Genomic DNA, 9050 nt, shown 5'->3' with positions numbered 1-9050 from the left:
AAGTCAACAAGTATTAGAGGTCCTATAGAACATCGTCACTTAGTTCCTAGTTAGATAGTATATATAGAAGTAAGAGTGAAGTCTTCTTTACATTTATCAACTCTTTTTTTGATTTTAGCATAGTTTCAAGAGTCTCTAGTTTTTTAGACTTTAGCAATAGCCATTCCAATTTTTTATTAAATATATTTATTTTCTTATTTTTAGTTTGTCATCTCTCTTTGATACTTATCTTATTTATTTATGTATCTACTTTTAGATTCTTTTTGTTGATAGATTGATAAGAGTGCTAACTCATTATTCTTGTATTGTTTTTAGAAGTGAGTGGATTATTCTACTTTTATTCTTGTATTTTGAAGGTTGCAAACTATTTACCTTGAATGAACATTTACTTTTTTAACACTAATTTTTTCTTCAAAGAGAGTGGATTATCTTTCTTTGTAGAAATTTTCATTTGATATTAGGAATTGTAGATTACTTTCATCTAAATTGATTTGTAAATTTATTAAATTAATTGAAATAGAAGAAAAAATTATAGATGCTATATTTCGTAGAAATAAGAATAAATTTGCAACTATTACAAATCTTTACAAGCTTATCAATACTTTTAAAATAGAAATTTCATGCATCACCAATACCAACCATGAAAGCAATATTCCAATGCCTATGAAAAAAGTCTAGAGTCTATATCAATAAGTTGTATAGTTGAAGGAAGCAAGTAGATCAACCTCACAACCAAATCCAAGAAGTCTTGCTTCTTCAAGGATAAGAAAGATAAGGATTAGTATGTCTAAGAAGTTTGATGGAACAAGTTTGAAATTTTGAAGATTTTTGCAAGAAGTCAAGTTCTATCTAAAGTTGCATCTTTTCTAATATGCTAATAGATTTACTCAAGTTGGATTCATAGAGCCACTTCTGTTTGGAAGTGCTCTCTTTTAATTTATATCTTAATAGAAAAGGATTTACAATTCTTTTATGATTTGAATTCATTCCTAGAAGTGTTTATAGTGACATTTAGAAAAAATGATCAAAAAAGAATAGCAAAGATCAAACTCTTATTTTATGACAAGAATCACAATCAATCACCACATATGTTATTAAATTCTAAAACCTTGCTTATGACATGGATTAGAACAATAAAACCCTTATCAATCAATTTTGATATGGATTAAAAGATAATATCGAAGATTTATTATTGACAATGCCAAAAGTAGATTCTTTGAAGTAATTTATTACTCAAGCTATTGTATATGACAATTGACTATTTAAAAGGCATCAAGAATAAAGATTTGTCTAAAAAAGAATTAGTCAAGTAATGACAATTTTATATTATATGAAGTCTTACTTGAAAATGTGCCAAATACTTGATTATAGAAAATAAAAGAAATTTGCAATAAAAAGACTTAATAACTCTAATAGAATAATATATAAATTTTAATTAAAGCTTAATAAATATAATCAAATATTGATCAAGTATAATTAAATTAATAAATAAATAATAAAAAAATACAAAAAATTATAAAAGAATAATAAAAATATTAAAGAAATATAAAGAAATTTTAAAAAAATAAAAAAATCTTTAAAAGAATCCAAAATAAATTCTTAATAAATCCTAAAGAAATCCTAAAAAAATCCTAAATTTTAAACTAATCTTAATTAGATCCTAAATCCTAAATCAAATCCTAGTAAAATCTTGATAAAATCCTAATCAAATCCTAAATCCTAAATCAAATCCTAATCAATTTTTTAAAAAAATTCTAATCAAAATCTAACTAAGTCAAATCAATTCTAAGATAGTTTTAGAACCTCAATATTTATTCACTAAATTATTGATCTTACTTAAATTTTTATACATCTTTCAATCTCTTAGTGAAAAACAAGTACAAAAAATTTAAAGAGAAGTGAATTTAAAAAATGAGAGTAAAATGTCATAATCTACTTGGATATCAGTTGGCGTCCATTTTTGACCTTAATATTGATCTTCTAGTAGCAATAACTTCTAATTGAATCATTAACTTGCTCTCAAATTTTGCACAAGCATTGGAAGTTAAGTCAATAATTAATTCTAACAAAAATCTCTTCAATCCAATAGTCAAATTTTTGCAAATCTTAGATTATTTTGGCTAACCCTAAATCTGTAAAGTTCTTACAAAGCCATTACAAACTCAAATCACTAGAAATTAATGCTTTAAAAAATCCTATGAAATCTCTTTCCAAATCTTATTTTTTAATTTATATAAGAATCATGGAATCACCATAAGTACACAATTTTATGCCTTAAGAACTTATTTTGATCCAAGTTGACAATCGGTCCTCTATGGATATCAAATTTTAGTAATTTAAGGTAATATTTTCTTTAACCTATTTTTAAATCTCTTTTAAACATGTCTATATTAATTTCTTATCTCATTTACTTTGATTTGGCTCATTTTTGCTTCTACAAAATAAATAGGAGTTCTTTCTATAAAAAATAATATTAAGACTAAATTTTTTATTATTTTTTTATAATTTATCATTATTTTTTTATTACATATTTCTATTAGCTTCTTCTATAATAATATCCATTTTTTAAATTTTTTTATCATATAGTTGTGTTACCACATCCTAAACAAAAGCTCATAAGTTTTCAAAACTAATGTAAATTAATACAATATGTTTTAAATCTTTCATTGAGTAGAAAAAGACTCAGTGTCATTAAGAGAATTTGTACCTATATTGTGGAGAAGCTAAGAATATTGCTCAACATTGTCTAAAAACAACAACGCAATTAAAAAATGAAGAGTGAAATTGCTAGAAAAGATAACATGTCAAAAAATAAGTTTCTTCAACTACAATAGAAATTGTGCAATTGAAATCATATGCAATACCGAGTAAAGGTCATATTCTTTCTTCAAATTCCTCACCTTATTTTATAATAGGTGTATGTTTAAGACCTGAAAATCATAAAATCTTTATCCTATTAGATTCAAGAGTCTCAACTTGTTTTTATAGTTAAAGATTTTGTCAAAAAACTAAAAATATCATTAGTTAAGAAAAATAAATACATATATGTTGAAGTCATAAATAATTGTTCATTATCTTTTGGAGATGTTATCCATGAGACTATTCTTTTAGATATAGCAATTAAAGATTATAATAGTGTAGTAATATTTAATGTGATAAGATCTCCCTTCAACCTAATTATTTTAGAATTATCATTGTTAGAAAAATATAATCCTTAGGTAAATTGATTTCTCGTAACTTTAATTTTTTTTAATTTTTTTATTATTTAATCTAAAATTATATTAGTCAAGTAGAAATATATAAATCTATTATATCCCATCTATAACTTATTGCACAATGGATTAGCTGCATTAAAGGAGTATATTGATAAGAACTTGGCTAAGAATTTCATATTCCATTTTAAATCTCTAACAAGAGCTCTTATCTTGTTTGTGAAGAAAAAAGATGGATCTTTATAGATGTGCATAGACTATTGAAGACTTAATAAGATCACTATCAAGAATAGGTATTCTTTACTTCAAATTTCAAGACTTTTTGATCAATTAAATTGAACAAAGATCTACACAAAAACAAATCTATAAGGAATACATAACTTGGTCTACATCAAAGAAAGAGATGAATAGAAGAGTGCTTTTTGAATGAGGTACGGACATTTTGAATATAATATCATAGCTTTTAGACTCATAAATATACCAATTACGTCTCAATATTTTATGAATGATATTTTTTATAAATTTTTTAATGATTTTATTGTTTTCTATTTAGACAACATTTTAATCTACTATGAAAATAAAAAAAAAATAAACTTTATGTTTGTTGTCTGTTATAAAAATTTAGAAATTCAAGATTATGTGCCTAGATAAAAAAAAATGTGTATTATATATTACTCAACTTAACTTCTTAGGATACATCATTTTCAATGAAGACCTTATAATAGATTCTAAGAAACTCCAAACTTTCATGGATTGAAAGATTTTAAGAATAATAAGAAATGTGCAATGTTTTTTGAGCCCTGCTAATTATTATTAGATCTTCATCAAGAATTTTTTTAAATTACAATTCTACTTACATATTTGACTTGTAAAAATAAACTTGAATAGAATAAAGAAGTAAAAGCATTGTTTGATGCTTTGAAGAAGGAATTTATTTTTGCACCAATCTTATATCATGTCAATTTTTCTAAGGTATTTTTTATGTAAAAAAATGCATCAAACTTTACTTTAGATATAATATTATTACAAATATGAGAAGATGATAAACTCCACCTAATAGATTTTTATTCAAAGAAATTTTTAATAACAAAGATGAAATATAAAATCCACAATAAAGAACTTTTTATAATTATGGATTCTTTTTAGAAATAATATCACTATCTAAAAAGTTCTTTTAGCCTAGTCATTATATACAAAAATCACAAGAATCTCAAATAATTCACATTAACATGTATTTTGAATTATTACCAAGCTTGTTAGAGCATGTTTTTATCAAGATTTGATTTTAAGAACATATACTGATCCAAAAAATAATAAGGTTTATCAAATTATCTTTCCAATTGTTCTTATCTTGCATCAAAAGAAAGAGATGTAACTTTAATTAACAAAGAATGATTTTCTTGAAACCAAAATATTTTTTATCTTTAAAAAATAAAACCAACATTGATTGTTGATTCAATCTTTTTAAAGTAAGTTCAATCAAATATATCTTTTGATATTCTTGTCAATAAAATTAAAAATAATTCTTCTAAGTTCTATTGAAATAAGACCGATCTATCTCAAGAATCTAAGATTTTTCTAATCCATAACAACTTAAAGCCACATCACAAAGTAGGACAAAATAGACGAGAATAAAATTAAACAAAATTAAATAAAATTAAATAGAATGGAACATAAAAGAAAAAATTGAGCAAACAAAAATAGAACATAACATAATTGAACAAAAAGATATAAAATCAAATTTTACTTAAAGAAAGGATCCAAAGCTATATTTGACCAAATATCCAAAAGTTCCTAGGTAATCCTATTTATACTTTATTCTACTACCTTAGACTTTCTAGAATGTTCTTAGATGATGGATCTCACTTAGATAATTGCTCTAAACTTCTTCTAGAAGGTTCTATGGTAGATCCTATCTAAATAACTATCCTAAGTCTTTTCTAGAAGGTTCTATAGTAGATTCTATCTAGATAACTATTCTAGGCTCTTCTTGAAATATTCCACAATGGATCCTATATAGTCCACTAATATAGCCCCAATTCTAGAAACTTCAATTACTTCTCAAACATGGTTTTAATTATCTATTCATATGTGTCAACAATACAAATATCTTATTTATATCATGTTATAGTTAATCCTCTTCTACTAATGTAGAACATCTTTGTTTTATTTCCGATGGTATCTCCAAATTGTCTCTTGGTAATGAATGAGGTCTTGTGCAAGTTCTCACATTGTATCATAGATGGAATAACCTTTCCAAAGAACTTTATACTGAAGTTGTGGATGTCCATTGCCATAATAAAGGTAGCAATGTTCCAAAATGTTATGGCAATGGATGTCCAAAATGTTGTGTACTTCATATTCTTATTGGTCATCAATTAGAACTAGTAGTGGTGGTAGTTGGTATCAATTTGAAAAGCATTTTGGCTAGTATGAAATTCCTTCAATTATAAAATATGGAAGACTAGATGGACCAAAATATGTGGCAAAAGCTTGAGGCGATATGCCACATCAAAATCACTATAGAAATGTAGAAAGGCCTAAGCCATTGAGGTATCAGTTCATATTTTTTAGATGCAAATTGTATAGCAAGGATTGATGGTCAGTCTGAAAAACCATTGGCTTCTTCAACAAATAGTGTCGCCACACCTTTATGGCATATACAATTGCTAATTGCTTTCAATGACGTGCATAGTAATTGTGCTATGTCCTTCTGAGCTTGTGTGATTCATATGCCTTAAGTTGAAGATCCTTACCAAAGTCTTATTAAACAAACGCTTCAATAGCATAGTTGAAAGTATCAATGTCAAAAGTACAAAGAAAGTTGAGATCATATAGTTGTAATATTAAAGCAGTAATGAGTGCTTCTTTCAACCTATCAAAGATGCTTTACTGCTCAAGTTTCCATTCAAATGCAACAACTTTCTCCAATAGGTTTGTTAATGAGGTAGCAATGTATGTAAATTTTTGAATAAAATGGCAATAATATCCAGTAAGGCCTAAAAATGAGAAAACTTCAAAAGCATTCTTGGAGGTTGATCAATCTTCCATTGATTTCACCTTATCTTCTTCCATGTGCATGCCTCCAGAAGACACTACATGCCTCAAAAAGATGACTTCCAACTTCCAAAGTTCACATTTTGATTACTTGTAATAGAAGCGACTATCTTGTAGCCAATATAGCACTTCTCATAGGTGTTGTTCATGCTCTTTAGAGATTTTATTATATACGAGGATATCATCAATGAATATAACTACATACTTATCCAAAAGGTCCCAAAACAATCTGTTCATGTAACCCATGAAAGAAGCTGATGCATTACTGAAGTAAAAAGATAAAATAAGCCATTCAAAATGTCCATAGCATGTACAAAATGCTATCTTTTTTATATCCTCTCTTGCATTAGGTGTTTGCCAATAGCCACTCTAAAGATTCAATTTACTAAAGGTGGTCGCACTTCAAAGTTGATCAAGAAGATCATCTATACATGGAAATAGATATGTATTTTTAACAGTTTGCTTGTTGAGGCCTTGATAGTTGATGCAAAGCAGAAGTCGACCATTCTTCTTAGATACGAAGAATATAGATGCTGTCCATAGTAATGTGCTCTCTTGAATGAGGTCCTTCTTTAAGAGCTTATCCAATGTCTTTCGCAGCTCTTGAAGTTCATTTGGTATTAGGTAATAAATTGGCCAACTTGCTGATTTGGCTCTAGATAATAATTCTATTTGAAAAAAGGTACCTTGATCAAGAGGCATGCCACTAGGTAGGTGTCACGGACATACATATAATTACCTATATGAATAGATAAAAGTATGTAAAAGTAGATAAAAGTAGGTTAATTGTGTAATATCTTCTAGAGAAGCTTCTTAGAAGCTTCATAGACGCTGCTTTGACTTTATAGGAGTCTGTAGTTGAATTTTAGGCTAAAAACTTGGTCAACAAGTTAGCCATGTGCCACACATGTTGGAAGCTTAAAGAACAAGCTAACTACGTGGTCCATCCATAGAAAACTTGCTTTGTAAGCAAAGGCATGTGGCCTAGAAAGTCAACATATATTGGAGGTCTTATAGAACATCGCCATGTGGCTTCTAGTTAGATAGTATATATAGAGGCAAGAGTGAAGCCCTCTTCACTCTTGTCAACTCCTTTCTTGCTTCTAGTCCAGGTTCAAGAGTCTTTAGTTTCTTGTCTTGTGGCAATAGCCATTCCAGTTTCCTTTTAATATACCTACTTGTTTATATTATATCGAGATAGCCTTTTGGTGTATATTTTTCCTCATCGAGTCTTTGTCCTTGACAGATTGACAAGAGTACACTTACAATATCAGAGCTTTGTTTTTTCTTGAGTAAGAGTGGATTATCCCTTTCTCTTGACAAGACATAAGCGTATTAGAAGTTTGCGGATTACCCACTTCTAAACTGATATTGTTCTTAGTATCTTCTTTGTTATCAAGTCTTTCTTTTCTTTTGTCTTGAGCAATATCAAACAAATTTTTCTTCTTAGTGTCATTATGGCAGAGCTTGTTGAAATGAAGAGCGCAATGGCACAAATGCAAGAGCAAATGAGGGAGTTAATGCTTGCGATGCATCAACTCAATTCACCAACACGGGAAAGAACAAGAATAGCAGAAAGTGGAGATATAGAGATGATCGGAGCTGCTTCAACATCTACAACAAATCACGTTCCTTCTCCAATTGTACAACACCCTATAAGCACTAGAGAACCAAGAATTGCCTTACCTGAGAAATTTGATGGTACGAGATCAAAGTTTCGAGGGTTCATCAATCAAGTACAATTGGCAATTGAACTTCAACCGCAAAGCTATCCAACTCCAAGATCACAAGTCAGGTTTATTGGCACTCTACTTTCTGGTTCTGCATTATCGTGGTTTTCGTCTTTTCTTGAACAACGAAATCCAATATTGGACAATTTGGAAGCTTTTTTGGCGGAGTTTCGATCTATGTATGGTGAACACGATGCAACTCGTGTTGCAACAAATAAGATCCGAATTCTGCGACAAGGAAATCGCTCAGTAACAGTATATGCTTCACAATTTTGACAACTTGTAATTGACATCAAGTGGGATGATGCTGCACTCATCAGTCAATTTCTTTATGGATTGCAATACGAAGTAAAGAAATTAATGCTCAACTTACCTGATCCTCAAACTTTGAGTCAAGCAATCGATTTTGCGGTAAAATGTGATAATCGACTTTTCGAATTTCGATCCGAGAATCATTCACGGAAACCTCAACGTTATTACTCAATGGCAACATCAACATCTTTGCCAAACGTACATTCGGAAGTAGAAGACATGCAAATTGACGCGGTACGTTTTAAACCTCTAACTGAGCAAGAAAAGATTCGTCGTCGCCAAGAAGGATTATGTTTATATTGCGGAGAACCTAAGCACACTGCTCAACATTGTCCAAAGAAACAACGCAACTATAAAATGAGGGGAACGACGGTCAAAGAAGACAACATGTCGGAAAACGGATTCGTCCAGCTACAATAGGGACCGTGCAGCTGGAACCTTGTACAATTCCTAATGAAGGTCCTATCCTCTCCTCAGAACCCTCTCCTTGTTTTATAATAGACTTATATTTAGGACCTAAGAATTACAAAGCCTCTGCTTTATTAGATTCGGGAGCCTCAGCATGTTTTTTAGATGAACAATTTGTTAAAAGTCGTAAAATACCCTATGTACAGAAACCTAAACCAGTACATGTAGAAGTCATAGATGGTCGTCCCTTGTCTTCTGGAGATGTCACTCATGAAACTCATCCTATAAAAGTAACAATAGACGGTCATGATAGCTACATAGCTTTTAACAT

Source organism: Physcomitrium patens, chromosome 4, assembly GCF_059467195.1.
Source record: "Physcomitrium patens ecotype Gransden chromosome 4, ASM5946719v1, whole genome shotgun sequence".
Taxonomy (NCBI): Eukaryota; Viridiplantae; Streptophyta; class Bryopsida; order Funariales; family Funariaceae; genus Physcomitrium; species Physcomitrium patens.
This window is presented reverse-complemented; position numbering follows the sequence as displayed.